The 17,467-nt window shown below is 46.6% G+C and overlaps 3 non-coding genes across 3 annotated transcripts; all 3 read right to left on the bottom strand.

Annotated features, from left to right (window-relative positions):
• Window positions 1-6,544: 6,544 nt before the first annotated feature.
• Window positions 6,545-6,626, bottom strand: Trnas-aga (transfer RNA serine (anticodon AGA)). Its single transcript has one exon. It is a non-coding gene; the product is annotated as a tRNA-Ser (tRNA).
• A 2,467-nt stretch (window positions 6,627-9,093) lies between these two features.
• Trnas-aga (transfer RNA serine (anticodon AGA)) lies at window positions 9,094-9,175 on the bottom strand. The gene has a single exon. It is a non-coding gene; the product is annotated as a tRNA-Ser (tRNA).
• A 6,844-nt stretch (window positions 9,176-16,019) lies between these two features.
• On the bottom strand, window positions 16,020-16,091 carry Trnaa-ugc (transfer RNA alanine (anticodon UGC)). Its single transcript has one exon. It is a non-coding gene; the product is annotated as a tRNA-Ala (tRNA).
• Window positions 16,092-17,467: the final 1,376 nt, after the last annotated feature.

Genomic DNA, 17,467 nt, shown 5'->3' with positions numbered 1-17,467 from the left:
TGCTTCGATGCCCGATGTTGTTTATTCTTTTGCTAAATATTTTACTTTTATTTTTCATCTGACTCCCTTATTTTAATAAACCTTTACATATCAGTTCTTTATTTTTGAAATAAATGTTCCAGAGCCTTATTTATATTGTTTTAGTATTCTTTGTGTTAAGTAGAACCTTTTAATTACCCTTTTGAAATAAAAAAAACATCTTCATGTTTGAAATAGCATTATAATCTATTTACCTTGCAATTAGATTTTTTTTATTAATTTAAATGATTGTATAAAGGTTTGTATATTCTTCTATTCCATTATGTTTTGCTACAAAGATCTAAATCTTTCATATAATGATTGTTATTGCTCAAGTACTCTCTAATGTTAGTCACAACTTAAGTTTGATCTTTTTTTTAAATTCTTTATACTTGATCGAGACTCAGAATCGATGAGGTCATTCCTTTCAGATCCAGCTCAGATTGCCTAAACACATCCTAGCCGCCATCTCTTTTGTGGCTACGGCAATTTATCTCTTCCTCGTTTTACAGCAGCGCACATATACAACTCCGAGTGGCCGATAGTTGTGTGATCTGCTTTCCTCCGAGGATTGCTCCGAAGTCTGCATGTTGTTCTCGTCCGACAATCGTCACTCGATACTTCCCATGCATCGTCTTGCCCCCGCGGGCCCTTCCAAAGCTACAAGAAACCGACGGCAGATGTACAGAAAATATGTGTTTTTTTTCCCTCGTCTTCACTCGTCCCAATTCTCCCTTCCACCGTCTTTCGGCCGCCTGCCGAAAGGACTCACAACACACTGCACCTTGAAGATCAAGACAAATCTTCCGAAAAAGACGAGACCCCAGCACACACAGGGATCACTCGACCCCGGGCCCCTCGCCCGTAGCAGTTGTGTAGGTCCCGAAAGTTCATTCTCCCTTTCCTCGGGTGCACGCAAAAGGACGCGCGAGGGCAGAAAAGGATTTTTTCGTTCCCAAAAAAAAAAAAAACTCCGTTTAAGAGCGGGAGCAAACGAGAGCGAAGATCCGTCTCGATCGCCGTGGGGTCATTCACTTTTCGTTCGCCGTACCAGGTTGCGTTCTGCGTTCTTCCCTTTTGGCGTGTGTGTGTGTGTGTGTGTTCGTTGCCTTTTCCCTGCACGCGTTCGCTCCTCCGATCCTTCGGTTTTTAAACTCCCGAGGGTCGCGATCTTCTTCGTCGTCCTAATTCTCATCCCATCTATATTCCCGGCTAGCTCGAAGAAATTAATCTTGCACACTGTGTCTCAAGGGGAGGGGGAGAGGGGAGGGAAAGGGTGAGGATAAGCGCAACGGACCATGGAACGGAATACGAACGCGCGCGAGAGGAGATAAATCGATATTTCTCACCGAGTTGTCTTGGTTTTTCTGCTTTTCGAACCTCGCACCGACCGATCGACCGATCTTTCACCCTCTCCACTCCTCCCTTCCCTTTCCCCGCAAGGCCCACGCTAAAACGGCTCATTCCGTTCTCTAATCGCACCACCACGGCCACCCCCGCCCTCTCCCTTGTATGCGCCCTTTTGCTCATTGTTTCCACCGTTGTTGCTTCGCGCGTGTGTGTTTATTTGTTGCGCTACCTTTACCTTCTCCATGTTTCCTTCTGAGCTTCCTTCGTGCTTCTTCTGGTCGGTTTTGCTTTATTGCCGCACTTCTCGCTCGCCCACCGTCCTTTCGCCACTTTATGCGCGCTCCTCGTTTTCGGGGTGTGTGCCTCTTTCATCATCTCCGTTGTCAATGAATGTTCGTACTGTTTTAGATGCCTTTTTTGCTACGCCGTTAATTTTCTACCCCTGTTTCTTTCGACCCCTTGTCGTCGTCGTCGAGTTAGTTTGTTTCTGTACGTTGTTCTCGGCGAGCTTTTTAACGCCACATTCTTCACGCTGCACATCTTCTCCCGGCTGCGGAAGGGTGTTCTCCCTTGATGAGAACGTTTAAATCTTTATCCACCCCAAGAACGGTGACTTTAACGCCGTTTAACGTTTCTTAGACGGGGTTTTTTTTTGGTGTGTTTCTAGACTGGACCTTTTGATGGTCGGCAATTGGATACCTGCATCGCCAAAAGATGCAACACGGTTTCGGCGGCTCGAGTTTTCGGTTTCTTTATTCGGTCAGACATGATCCAATATCCTTGGGTGGTCCTTCCGCTGGCTAACATACGAAAGACGGCAAGAAAGGCTGGCGAAAAATTAGGCATCTTGAAGATTTGAACGACTTCTCTCCTTCCAAAGACATATAACAGCAAGGAAGGGTGAAGGAATCACGCTGTGTTTAACAAATCCGAACTCGTTTTCTCAAAAGGGATCATTCATTTGACACTCACAGTGTTTAAGTTAATTACTTCAAAGTTCCCATTGAAGTATCATTAAAATGTGCCAAAATGCGCGCACCCAGGATGCGCCACCACCTTCCACCCTCGGGAAACGGTATCGACACAGAGCATAATTAATCTTCCCTTCTGCTCGACATTCCTTCCAGCCCACCGTCACCCCGCACAAACACACACCCGACAATGCTCGAGAATGTGAAATCGTATGTTTCAATCGTGTTAGAATTTAATAGACGATCAGCATCGACCTCACCGTTGTGAGAGAGCGTCTCTGGAGGCGTTCAGACTGTCGGCTTCGGAGTGGAAAATTCCTGGAAGCTTGTGGAAGCACCCCCCTGACACAAAACCGTTTCTTTCAAAAAACACTCACACAGTGTAAGGCTGGAGGGCAAAAGGTGTGTGCGTCGAACGGTACGGTAAGAAGAGATCAATGAAATTCTCCACCGCACCCCGCTCTTCTCCTTGTGCAGCTCGAGCTTTTCGAGCCCCGTTTCGAGCCGCGGCATACTTGAGATGTTTTTCCCATCGATTTGCTTTGCTTTTGCCTCTTCATCGATGATCATTTTTCATCTGCCCAGGGTGGGGTGGAAGGTGGAATGTGGTCTCACTCGTCGTTGGGCGTTTTCCCCCCGTCCCGGACGGACGTTTTCCTGTTTGCTTTTCATGGCCGCCACTTGCTCCCCTCCTGGAGACGGGGGGATAATGGGAAGCTTCCTCCATTTCGGACACCCAAAGCAAACGCAAAGGCCAACAACACCTGTCATTGGGGTTCGGGAATAGGTGTGCTTTTTTTGTTGCGCCTATGTACTGCCCAGTGTCAGCCCACAAGGAGGAGCGTAGAGGAAAAACCGTTTGGCCAGAATCCCATTTCACCCTCTCCGACAACGACCGAAAAAATTCCTTCATCTTCAATTACCGTCGTTACTGTGTACCACGCACTCCTCTAAGGCCAGGTTACGCGGGATGGATGAATTCTTCTCCGTCGGCCGTAAAGATCCCGGCCGCCACCATGTGTTGTTCCCCCTTGTGTGGGGGTGGGGGATGGAGGAAAACCGAAACCTGAACGCGAAGGGCGATTTCATTCTCCTTTTCTCACGGCTTTTCCTCCACTTTTTTTGGTTCTGTTTCTGTTGTCTCTGCGATTTCGTTCCGGAATTCGTCACGCACGGCTATGAAATATGCGTACATGCGTATGTCGGTAGGGAATGTAGAAGAATGCCCCCCTCTCCTATCGCTCCAATTGGAGCCATTCGGAGTGGAACAACAATTTTTCATCACTAATCTTTCATTCCTGGGACGCTGGTTAAGTCCGAGACGGACGGAAAGCGTACACAATTGGCTCCGATAAACGAAAAAGGGGGTCACTATTTGTTCGTCATTGTAGTTTGTTTCTCGAAAGCCCGTACCAAAGAAAAGAAACATCAAATGGTTTGATATGTATCTATTTTATCGTTGAGTTCTTCTATAGAACGGTTATAAATTATATTGACTTGTTAAAATCTTCAATTTATCTCCACAAACTCTATTGAAAACCCGGTGAGGGAAAATCATCCACACGAAATGTGATGTGTTATACAATTTCAACTACTTCCCATCATTAGACTCCCTGAGCCTCATCGTCATCATTACTGTCATAAGCGCAAAACATGATTATAAAATTCCGTTCTACAAAACAAAACCGGGTTTTGGGGTATGTTTTTTGAAGCCTACCCCGAAGGTGACGAAACAGCTCCGCCTTATACCGTCATTACGCGGCATTGCAATCGACGACCCTTGAAATGAATTTTCCCTTTTCCGAAGGACAGCGCGCCCCTCCCCCCCTGTCACCTTGATTCCGTTCCTCTACACCGCCGCCACCACCAGCGGCAAAACTACCACCACCATCGGCCACCAATTTGCCAATGTGTCGCTGGCCGTCGTAACAATGTGCGCTCGGGGAGACAGAATCCTATCCTGACGCTGGCGCCCCCCCAAGATTAATATAATTCATGGTGGGGTGAAAATTAATGAAAATTTTCTGAACTACCCTCCCACTCACCAACCACCCACCCGGTTCTCTTTGTGTGACTTTCCTTTGGTACGTTTGTCACCATCCCAGCCGGAATAAGCGCCGAATGGTGCGACGGTTTGTAAGACTCGCACTTTAGCGCACGGAGAGAACGAGGTGAAGGTGAAAGTTACTCAGTTGTAGACACGTTGAAGGAGGGCGAAGGAGACGAGAGGGTAGATTCGGTGGGGAAGGTGGAAGGGGGAGGAGTTTAAATGTGCGCTTTGGAGCACAAAACGAGAGCGAAATCCGATGCGGCGTGCGAGAGAGAGATTTCCCTCTCAGAGGGAGAGGAGTCGCGTGAGAGCGAACGCGGTTTCTTTGAACCGCGCGGAAAGAGATGGCGATAGACCGGGGGGCAAGAGGATCGATGGAGTGAGAGAGACACCGAATGGCAGCAGTTAGTCCAAAACGGTGTCACTAAAAACCGCCGGCGTCTAATGGCCGTGCGAGGGTTAACGCGTTGTATGACGCGGAGGTGTGGGGGAGAAGCGAAGAACCGTTTGACGTTTTCCCGTCGAGTAAACCCGCGAATATGGGCAGCGTAGGTCCGGTCGGGCTGTTGACAGTTCCGTTATCTGAGCATTTCCTTTCGCTTGCCAAAGTGAAAGATTAAGTTGTTGAATCGAACGATGTGTTGGTCATGGTTCTGACGGGTCTCTTTAGAGCCTTTTTAACGTGTACTTTTCGGCTGAAGGTAGACGATGTCGACTCGCAACGATTTTCAGTTACCATTCGATGCGAACTCTGGTGACCATGGGGGAGCCGCCTCGAAGGTGAACCGTTTCTCGAACTCGAGCCTCACAGTCCACGTCAGTTCGCGATGCATTACCTGCCTACACGCCGTAGTCGTAGCGAACCGTGAACCTGCCGTAAGGATGCGGAACAACTGGCGTGGCGAGGGAAGTGGCTCATGCCAACCGCTAAGATTGTCGTTGTTGCTGCCGCTTGCACTTCATTTTCAGTTGCGAGTTCCGCGAAAACGTGAGTGAGAGCGCGAGAGAGGAATTCGTTTCGGAGAATTGCGCTTTTGTCGCGGTGAGACGAACGCAATTCTCTCGCACGAAACCGTCGTGAGTGCGTTGCCCATGTGGTGGTGAGTGGGCGCGAATGGCACTCACCATAAATCAGCTGGGCGGTTCGGACCAACACATGCCCAAACTTGACGGTCGCAAACTACCACACCGATAAGATCGCGCATGTGTGTGCGTTGACTTACTCACACCATGTCAAGTGGGACCAGCTGAGCGATTCTGCTCTGAGCCCTTCGCAAACAATCTCTCACCCTTCACACACCACCACCTCTCCTCACACAACCGACAAACCGTTGAAATCTACCTTCCTCTACCTACCTCACAGGTGATTCCGTTCCATTTCATCCGCTGATCGCTTTTTTGGGTTTTTCTTTTGTTTTCCTCTTTTCGCGAGCTAACTCCGCGGGGCGCAAGTGTTTGCTGTATCTGTGTGTGTGTGTGTGTGTGTGTGTGCCTGCCGCGAGGGGAATTCCTGCTAGTGGGTGACGGAATTCGCGCGCCGCAACGCTGGGCCTGATGGTTCTTTTTTTGTCCTTCTTTTTGAGGACACACACAATTGCGTTCTTTCGCTGCGAAGAGTTCGTCTTGCAGAAAACGTTCGGGAAAACCTTCTGTGTGCTATAGAACCCCTGCTGTAGAGGAGGGAGGAGGGTTTGACTTTGTTTGATGACGCGACGTTCGCCCTTGTTGCTGATACTACTAACCCTCCGCCATCCGTGCCAGTCTCCCATTTCCCCCCGCCCTTCGTGGTAGAAATGAGTACGAATGGTTTTGTAAGTTTTGGATTTAATCACGCAGAAACGTAAAATAAGTGATACCGAGCACGACACAAGCCCCGTTCCTTCATCGCATTGCAGGCAACTGACGTCGACGTGGAGTTTATGGTTAGCCAAGTTTTTGGTGTTGTCTTACGGATCCATAACAAAGAACACGACCTGCGGTTGGCGGAGTACGAGACAGAATTGGCATGATAATAGGATTACAATATGGCTCTTCTAAATCAAATAAATAAGTAGATACATGTCAATAAACATATTAACGTAAAGCTTCTCAAGCTTGCTTTGAAGGCCTTATAAACAATAAAAACTTGTACTAAAAAAAAACTAGGCTTTGTATTCGCAGCCGGTAGGATTCGAACCTACGCTCCCAGAGGGAATCTGATTTCTAGTCAGACGCCTTAACCGCTCGGCCACGACTGCTTCTCGGAAACGGTGGCGCGTGATGAAAACCAGCTTCTACGTGCGTTATTTTGCGAGCTGCCACCATCTCCCGCGCACCGCCAACGCCATGACGACCGTTGCACGCCATCGCACGTGATTCTCTTCTCCAGACGAAGGTTGTTTTCGACGACCTTTCCGCGAGCCGTGTGCGATTCGCGCCTCAACCAAACGATGACGGTTGGGGACAAAGTTATTGCGTCAACACGTCGACAAACACAAAGCATAAAAACTTTGGCGCTTGTGTGTATTAATTTGTTTTCGTTTTCGTAGTCGTTTTTTCGCTCGCTCGCTCACTCGACGACCAAAATGTCGACTTTGAAAGCATCTTTTGCATGCTTGTGCGCCTGTTTTGTAATTAAATTTCGATAACCAAAATAAGAGGGACACAAAAACATTCTCTTGCGTCGTCTAGGAGCAGTGTGGCGTGTTTTGTTTCCCTTGGTAAGGAATCTTTTAAATTGTCATTTCATTAGAAAACGTGATCATGACGTCGACATTTGGACAGGGAAATATTTGGGAAGTACGGTATGGCAAGGAAAAAGAAGGCATTTAACGAGCTCAGATGTGTCACCTTTTTGGAGTTTCCAGCTCTTCCAGTATGTCTCAAGGAAAATCTATTTTTCATCAATTTTTAGTTACGAACTAGAACTAACCCGTCGAGTATCGTATTACCATGGCATTAGTTGAATGCTGTTGAATTCAAAATTATATTTCTTTAACTGTTCATCACGATATAAAATTTCCTGTGGAACTTGTCATCGACAGAAATAAAACTTGCGATCTGACATTAAAAATATACATTGAGATTTTCCAAGCATATACTGACAACTGTTTAATGTAATGTTAATGCATGCTCAAAGGTTGACGTGTTTATGGGCCCTTCAAATTTTATTTACCAGCCTGAAACAATGGAAATCACAACCGAACGCAGAAAGGTAAAGGCAAAAGAAACGATGAGCAAGCAAGAGAACGCTTCAGCTGCCAATCCGGACGAAGGGAAAGTTTTCCACAACATAAAAAGCAGGCTTTGTTGCTCTTCCCCTCCGCGAATCCTCCCCGCCTGCTCTCCAACCCATGTTGGGATCGGCTGTCCAGCATATTGCCGCCATAGACCTCGGGCGGACGAGTACGGCACATCGTTATGCTCGGCAGAAGACCTTCCAACTCTGGGGTGTGTATGCGCGTCCAGTTTCCTGCAAACGAGAAGCAAAAACATAAAATTGCGGCCCGACCATCCTGCAAGCTCTCTCGGGTTTTACTAATTCGCCTCGTAATCGTCACGTCACAGCGTCGTCGCTTCATCAGGTGCAAGCGCGGCCTACAAACAACGGGAGCCCTGGACAACTGGCGCTTTCCACAAGCGCTGCGAAGGGCGGTGGAAAAGAAGCCAAGGGTGGAAGGTCTGAAGACGCACGCGAAAAGCCAGCGGCAGCGTGTTCGCCGGGTGTGTTTTCCTATTGCAATTAAATTCCAATAAAACACCACCAACGTTTGGCATGGCGCGCGCTACGGCATGGCGGTATGCGCCCCGTCTAGAGGGGGTGTGTGGTGTGTGTGAGGGGTCGGGAATGGCGGAATGTGTGAGCGAGAACTGTCAAACGGCGGGAAAAAAGCGGCGTTTTACTCTCCGACGACGAACTCTGAGGCCCGTGGCGCTTCGTAATGATTCTGTTACTCCTCGTCCCCGATGTATGCGGGCTCGCTCGGACATTTTGTATTGTACGGCCAAGAAGAAGGGCGCCAAGGCAAAATCGATTGGCTGATTGGGAGATGGTATTTGTGTTTCTTGTCGCCTTCAGTTGATAGACATAAACCCTCTACCCCCGAAACACGACACGCTCCGCGTACGCTTCGTAGAAAATGGTCCGTTTCTAGTGAAATGTTAATTGAAATGCGTAAGTAAAATATCGCCGTCATCGTCGTCGTCGGTGGCGACGTCTTCTCCGGTCCTGAAATGTGTGACGTTTCTACCTAGAAATTTTGAATTTATTGTCATAGTATTACGCACACACCGCCTTTCATTGCATCCAAGATAAAACTAGAATGAATAATCTGCGAAACTTTAACGAATTGATAAAGCAAAGACTGCTCTACTATTGAAAACATTGACTCATGCATGCCTCTATCATTCTTCGAGGGAAAACTTTATCGCAAAGCCATTTCGCTGGTAAAAGTTACATCCTGTTCGGTGGAGTCACATAAATTTGGTAGGTCACGTAATCATCAAACAAATGAGACAGAAATGAATGGAAGACGAAGCATGATGTGTGCCGCTTTATGGACACAAATTCCACCTTCTTGCTTGAGGGCAGCGAGTTTGCTTACCAGCTTTGCGTGCCATCACTGTATTTTGCAAAAACAAAACAAGCTGCGCCGTAGGAGTAAAAAAAAGACGAGGTAATAACGTGAAGAGAATGTGTAGTAATAAAAAAGATTTAAGAGAGTCCGCAGTCGGTAGGATTCGAACCTACGCTCCCAGAGGGAATCTGATTTCTAGTCAGACGCCTTAACCGCTCGGCCACGACTGCTGTTCGAAGGGAGGTTGTCTAAACGTGTATAAAAGCTACCGAGTTGACATCGTTGCCCGCTAACTGATGAAATTGTTTCTACATAATCTAATCCATATTCATCATAGTGTCACTAAGATATTGCCAAGGAACATTAGACTCTTTATGTACGAAATCGAAATTATGCTCACAAATCTATCATCTTTAGTTTTGCAGCCATTTGTCAATGCCTTATTTTTATAGTTTCCTGTAAATGTACTTCCTCAAGAAAAACACATTCAGGAGTTGGAGGAAGTACTGCGACGGGAAATAGTTCACTTACTTCAGGCGGTAAGCTACTCCTGGCGACGTAGGGCACGTCCGGTCGATGGCTACACCTCTCGGTACTCGCATCATGCTGACATACAGCAGGTTCCTTGGAGCAAGTGAGACAAACGAGACGTAAAACGCAACACGTACCTTTCAGTCTCCATGACCGTCGGAGGTACTTTTCCCATGCCGTCCCTTCAGCACTCAACCTAACCGGGTTTGTGCCGTGCGTTGAATCGAGACGAAAACTAGCAGCAAAACTAACGCACATGCTCACATACAGCTCTCGTAACATTGGCTACCAAAGGAAAGCATGGCAAACGCGAGGCCCAGGTTGTCGAATTCGTTCGCTTCTCTTCCTTCCCTCGCCCTCGGTTTGGTGTGGTGCGGTTGCCTTTGCGGGAGAAGGGGAGCCGGAAAGAAGCATCTCCGGCTACACCTTTGTGTCGACGGATGGCCGGGGACCTATCGGAAGGGAATTGACAGCAGCTGAGAGAGAGATCCACACTGCCGATCCGCGTGTAGGGCGTTGAACGGCGCTGGAGGGAACAGAGGGAACGGACGGTGGTGGGGTTCGGTAGTAAAATTGGAAGTGATTACGTTACGGTCACCCGAACGCCAGAGGCTTCTCCACTCTGTGGTTCATCAGTTGAAAGTAAAAAAGAAAGAAAATCTTATGAGAGTTTATGGTCAAAGGAGGAAAAGAAAATAATGGGAATCTGTTAAAGTGTGTGTGTGTGTGTGTATGTGTGCGTCAAAAAGGAACATTACAGAACAAGAACGAACGGAAGGTGGGCAGTAGACTGTTATACATGTTAGAATTATAGAAACGGAACCAGAACCAGTTCGGTATGTCTACAGAAAGAAGATTGCAAGAGCAATGATTTTTATGTCATAAATGGTACTTTGTGGCTTGTGTTAGCGTTGTAATTAATTTAAATTAAAAGTTGCATAAATCTACAAGTAAATATAACATTATGTTTAAATAATGATATCGTTAAACTTAACCATTTAGAATCAAAAGACTTTCTTATTTACGATACAATTCTTAAATCGATTGAAGCTTCATTTACAGGTTAAAACTTAACTTCTGTCGATATTTAAACCTACCAACGACACTGTACAATGTGTCACTAATTTATTCATCAGAGTGAATCAGCAAGCGACCATGCGACACCTTTTGAACCGGACCCGTCATTCTCCCCGCAGTCCATGAGTTAATCCGAGCGGTCTCGGGCGAACAACCTCATCACAGAACTCACCGACGGGGACCCCCGGTCGGGGTTAAAGAGTACTCGACAGCGGCGACATCGACACAGTGGCCGATGTCAGCGAGGTGTCCCGAATCCCGGCCTAAGCTCATTTTATTACATCTTTCCGTCCAACTTTTATCGCCCGCCACAACAACGCGGTGAGAGGCACTCACTCGAATCTAAATTATAAACGCCAAACAGATGATCCCCTCGCGGTAATCCGGCGTGTGAGCTAACGGCACGTTTACAATGCCTACGTGTCGTACGTCCTGGTCCGGTTTAAGTCTTTTTCCCAACCCAGCGGAAGAGCAGGGTTCGCGCGGGGGGAGGGTTGTAGCGGTTAATCGATAAACCGCTTATTGATTTTCATAAAGTTAATTTGATTTGAACTAGCGACCGAAAAATCGCGCGCTCCGAGTGATTGGTTTCGGTTGAGTTCTGCTTTGATTTTTCTTTCTCCATGAGAACGATTCCCGGCTTCCAGCCTTTTGAGCGCCACCGGCATCTCTTCCGAGGGTTTGAGAGGAAGACGATATGAAGCATTCCAGTAGGCGCCCTCTAATTTGAAGTAATTATTTGTATCATCCTCCTCGATGTTGCTTTTATGATCCCGCTGGTCGGTCGTATTCTCTTTTGTGCTTGCGGCTTCTTCCGGCCGGCGCCTTAATTGCTTTAGTTGTTGTTTGATTTTTTATTATCATTTTAAATCTTTCTCTTGTGCTCCACGCACTTGTTTTTAATTTGTTGAAACACTTAAATTATCTTCCCAGATTCTTTTACCATTCGAAAACTTCTATTAGCCCTTGTTACTGTTTTGTTTTACTTTTTATTCTAATTGATTTTCTATGTAAGAAAAGAAAACTGAAGAATCGTACTCAAATCCTTTGATTTTTATTTATTTCAGGTTTCAGAGCAATTGGAAATTGGGTTTGCTGTAGTTGAATAAGTTTTTAAATTGTTATCTTCAGTTTTAAAATCACTATTAGGCTTGGGATATCTTCGTAAAAGTTTTACTTATTAGTATCTCCGTTGTGTTGAATTTCATTTCATAATTCAACAACAATATTCTGATGTGTATAGCAGTTTCAATAACACGATTCGAACACCGCTTCATAATTCCCTCCACGGATCCCGATGAAAGGCAAAGGCACAGCCTACCACGACGAATGATGAACTTGTGCCAATCGCAACCAAACAGAAACGAGCAAAAATCGAACGAATGGCAGGAAACATAAGCCCGTCAAGAAGGACGCCTACGTCGTGCCGGCACCAAATTTTTTTTTTTTTTATTAATGGTCTAGCATGGCAATTTTTACGACGTTTTCGGCGTCGACAATGCCGCACACACCATCTCCTCTCCCACGGGTTTGAACATGGGCGGCAAAAGAGGCGAGTGTCGGTTGAGTTAATTTGATTTTCAATAAAAAGGTTGCTGCGCTGGGCGGTTTTCAATAAAGTTATTTGTTTCTCGTTGTCATAATTTGCGTGTCCGATGATATAAAAGTTCGTCATTTTGAACGATGTAGTATTATGTTATGTGAAAAACCAAGTTCCGCTCATCGTTTCGCTAATGCCGATTGTGCAGCAAACAGATTAGCTGCTTACGGCTTCAGTGTGTCGTGTTTCAAACAATTTTCTTGTTTTATTTGCAAAATCCTCTTGCTCATCCAAGAAGCGACTTAGTTTTTGCCAGCATTATCAAATGAATAGACGCGAGAAGCCGTGAAGAGTATCCGCCGGGGTTTGCTCTCCACACAATCGACCTCTCCAATGAGCTGGTGTGTTCCCTCTGTCGTCAGCTTTTCGAGTGGCCGTTTTCCATTCGCCGAAGCGTTTTGCAGTGGCGCTTTTCCGTTCTACGTGGAACATACAACGTGCCCATTCGGGAGTTTGCTGAACCTGGGGAGCATGAGGGTAGCTGGTCAGGAGGGTGGTTGCTTGGTAGCTGGCAAATGGAAACGTGTACCGACTGCAAATAAAGCCAACTTCACCGCTGGATGGAATATCACGTTTTAGGGGATGAGAAAGCAATGAACGAACGACCGAACGACCAAACGTTCGCTTCTCATCCTCATGCTCTTGCCTTCTCGCTCCGGTTTTATGCTTCACCATCTCGCTTTCGCGCGTATATCCTTTAACATACCCTCTTCCCCCTCGGTTCGATGGGGAGCCTTGTGATAGACGGCCCGGTGAGATGTGGTGAGATGCCCTGAGGGCGAAATATGATAGGAGCCGCTGCACAAACTTGGCGTCGCAAACGCGCTCCGTCGTTTCGCACACAACTTGACGATAGAACGGCGCAAAGAACGGCGTGTTCCTAAACACATTTTTCCCCGATCGAGCGAGAGAGGGAAGTAAATTCGTTGGAAGATTTTCATCAGATATCGGACCTCGGAGCGAGCTCCCGAGGTGAGCAAAAGGGAAGCAGACGTGTCCGAGGGGAAGAGTATGCGCAAAAGCATGATGATGGAACGTTGCTAAGAAGGGAACACCAGGCACCAGGAACCAGGAATGCCGGTTTGGGACGGTGCGGCGGTGCCTCGGATCCTCCCAGGAGCCGCCCTCCCCGTCCTTTACACTCGCGCTCACCGATTTTCCCTCCTCATTTCGCTAATGTTACGTTTTACTTCCTTTTTTTTCCTTCGTTGAGGTTATGTGCGAACGCGGAACGACGCGATGGTGGTTCGTTCGAACCTGACGTTCTCAGGGCCCGGTCTCAGGGCAGCAAGGGTGCTTTTTTCGGGTGTCTACTTTCCGGACGAAAGGACTCGGTAGCAGGTCCTGGTTTATTCGTCTACCTATACCTCCATCCCTACCTTGTCACGCATACAAGCGATGCACCGTCGACAGGTTCCGTTCAACTCTTGCGGCTCGGATTTTGCCTCTCCAGGTATTCCATCTCTTCCCAGTCCTCCGTCCACGTTCACCTGACGCTCTTCACACGCCGCGAGGCTCCGAGTTCGGGGACGATGGTGATTTGTGCATCATCCCGGCAGCATAACACACCGCACAGATTATCCCGATTATTCGTTGGCAGAGCCCGGTTTTCGCAGAGCTTTGTTGTTGTTCGGCGACAAGCTAACCACTTCATACACGTCTCATCTTCACGTGCAATCATCTTGTTCGCGTGCCAGGTAAAACGGAAGAAAGTGGTGCGAACAGTGAGCCGAACGGGGTTCACCGGGGGCCAGCTTCGACTAAGCTAATGAGCCTTCATTGTCTTTGTGTGTCGTCGGGAAATTATGATTTGCTGTTTGGGAAAGCATATCCAATTTGGCAGGAGGAAAGAACCAAATAGCTTTTTGTGGGTCAATCTGGATTGCCCAATTGTATTATCTTATTTAGAGACACTTTACAGTTGAATCAAAGTCTGGAGAATATGGATTTCACTCTAGATTATGTAACTGTAGCTTTTAAAGTTTAAGGTTGGCTTATTTCTGTCATTCAAGAAGTTATTTTCGTTTAACGCTACACGTTTTTGGAACTAAGAACACATCATCGGTTGCATTTACCTTATAAACTATTTTATTATGATAAAAATGTATGTAAAACAGAATTGCGTCAAATTATGTTGTTATTATCTTAAATAAGGTTTTGTATGTAACAAAATTAAGTTGTGGTTTTGATCATAAAATAAATAAATCTGATGAATCTTAGCTTACTTATCTCTATAATTCAGCTCATACGATTAAATTAAACTCATTTTCCAACCATAATGCCTATGCTAATGCCTTCATTAATCTATAGTTTTTCTAGAATATGGATTAAATCGCCAAATGGAATACTGTAGCGTTTTTTATTAATTGTTTTCGTTCGATCCAACCCGATCCAGGTGTCTTCTAAAATGTTTGTGCGTTTACCACCTCGTATATGGGTTTCAGAATTATTCCAAACCGTTATGCAGCATTAAAACTAAGAAACACTGCAGGGAAACCATATGTTGCTCCACGTGCCACGTCGCTTTCCCCTAAACAAGGGTTCCTTTCCCTTGCCTCGCCCACACCAAACTCGTACCTTTTGGGGCGGCAAAAAATGAACTGTCGCCTTGCAAGAGGTTTGTTTGATTTCCGGCCGTTTAAAAGGTTCTTTTTTTCTCCTTGGTTACATTTTTAACCGCGTTTTGAACAACGGTGAGTGGAGTGGAACCCGCAGACCTGCTGTTCAAACTTTGCACTGTGTTTCGGTTTGTTTGATTCTGTTTTGGAAGCTCTAGATCAGAAGGTTGAAGGAGATCTTTGTGGGTTTATGATATAACTTACTAGAGTTTGTGGTGGTCTGTGGATAGGTTTAGTGTTTTAGTTCGTATTGAGTTAATTAATCAAAAGATAGCGAGTACTTTAACGTAATCTTGCAGCAATTTACCGCAAAGCTTCAGTTGATACACAATTAATCATTACAGGCTTCTGCGTGAGCGAAAGGATTCAAAGGAACAAAAACTCAAACGTCTTGCAAACAAAATCTGATCCACGGCGTCGAAAGTTCATTCAACCGTTTAGCCCCGTTTGGAATCGCGATGATGGCGTTAAAAGACCCAACTCATGGCCGGATAAGTTATGATTTTTTCACCCGATTCGATTTATACAGTTTTTTTTTTGTTCCTCTTTCCGACGTTGGGCCCGATTGTCCCGTAAAGTTTTTATCCTGTGACTTAATTGAATTTAGCTTTTTGTTTTTTTTGTTTACTCGCTGGCTGGCGGTCCCCGGTCGATGTTCTTCGATGTTGTTCCCCCCGCTTAACCTGGAGTTTTATGAGGTGTACGAGGTGGGATGATTTCTCGAGCAGATGAAACCTGTTCCGGCGTGCAAAGTCAGGTTGAACTTCCCCGGGGCTGGCCCGGTTGCGGTGCGATCATCAATCAAGTCGGTCAGAGCCAACACCGGGACACGGCGACACCTACACGCACGCGAAAAAGCGGCTGGACTGTGGACGTCCGATTAACCGCGCCAGGGGGAAGCCAAAGGGAATAAAACAATATTTCCCAGCTGCAAAGGAGGTGGCTGTAAACGTGAAACGGAAAAATGGGAAACACAAAACGACAGCGGGCAAATAAATCCCTTTCTGCATCCTGCTTCTGGCCAAAACCGGATCCCGGGGGTCGTCGACGAAATCGACAGCAGCAATAAGAAGGGGTTCCTTTTATTACCATCACCACCACCAAAGGGTCTGGCGTAATGGTGGTGCGGTAAACGTGGAACATGGAATCACTTCTCGCTCACCAACCCAATGTGACGTAATTGGTCCCTCGACAGAAGGAACGCGGGGTGGCATCGCTTAAATGCAGGTATTGTAAAAAAGAAGCTCCTGGAGATACCGGGGATCGAACCCGGGGCCTTTCACATGCAAAGCGAACGCTCTACCACTGAGCTATATCCCCTGCGATGATCTGCCGGCAGATAATTGCCTACCGATGGCTTCGATGGCTGCGTCTGCTCCTCCAATTCCCTTCGTGAGGCATTTCTGGAGAACGACGGGCAATGCCTCACGAAACTGTACTCGAGTGCGTCAATAGGTGGGCAAAGAAGAAGTGTGTCGTTTTTAAGACGTATTACTTGCACCTAAGGAGAGCGAGTCGGGCGGAGAACTAATGAGAGAGGGAGAGAGAGAGAACTCCACTGGTGCAGGACGGACTGAGGCGTCATCGAATGACCCTCGCAGATGTTGTTGATCTTTTAACACAATTTTTTCCTGCCTGTTGCCCGTTCCATTTCGGCGTCAGCGTGCTCTGGGCTCCTTATACTGCTACGACGTTCATTGGCCTTCGATGGGGGGGGACCACAACACACCGTAGCTCCTTTTGCGCTGCCCTATCCCAGCGTACCTTGTCCTTGTCTGCCGTCGTGTCGAAACGGAACTGCTGCTGCTGCTACCTACTTCAGAATTATGATTTTTCAATGAGAACGGTAGGGGTTGGGGAAACGAAAGTCGGGGCTCAAAACGAGCCCAAAGTCCAATATCCTTGTGGCATTCGCATGCGCTTAATGTTTTGCTAATTTCCCATTATCTCCAAACAACATTATGTCACGCTCGGTCACGGAGCGCTCTAAAACCATTAATCCCATCGAGTCAAACATCATCGCTACTTGCTCCTCCCAGGTGGAATTATACCGCTCGGTCAACCCATAATCTGTCCCCGCTTTTCGGCGAAGGGTAAGGTTATCGGTTCAGCCGGAAATTCCTTCCATACCCGCATGCCTCTGGCGAGACGTCGAGACGAATCGACCGTGTGCCCTCGATGTGCCTCTCCGTATTCTTTTGCTGCAGTTTTGGGTTTTAGGGATTTCGATTTGAGTATGCGGTTTTCTTTGCGTCCCTTTTTCTTAACTGGAATACCATTTGAACACATTAGAACACGAGGTATCGTTGCATATATAGGGGCTGGTTGAATGTAATGTACTCAAATTGACCTCGTATGAGATCTTTCTGTTTTCTCTGCTCTGGACACGTTTCTTTTTCTGAACAATTTTGTCACTACTTCTTACTTACTTTTATTTCAACCAATTCTTTGCTTGCGAAAAATCGTAAATACATTGCCCCGTAGTGTGGAGGATGTCGAAGGGGGAAAAATGAACATTCTCTACGTATTAGTGAGGGTGAGAATTACAAAAACTTTCCTCACATTGCTCACTGCCGTATTCGGACGAAAAGAGATCTATTAAAAATAAAAACACAAAACAACGGTATAGAAAACACATTCCCTGTGGAAGATTACCTGCGCTTTGGTTGCTCGAACGAATGGGAAAAAAAACCGGC

Source organism: Anopheles coustani, chromosome 3 (genome assembly GCF_943734705.1).
Source record: "Anopheles coustani chromosome 3, idAnoCousDA_361_x.2, whole genome shotgun sequence".
NCBI lineage: Eukaryota > Metazoa > Arthropoda > Insecta > Diptera > Culicidae > Anopheles > Anopheles coustani.
This window is presented reverse-complemented; position numbering and strand designations above follow the sequence as displayed.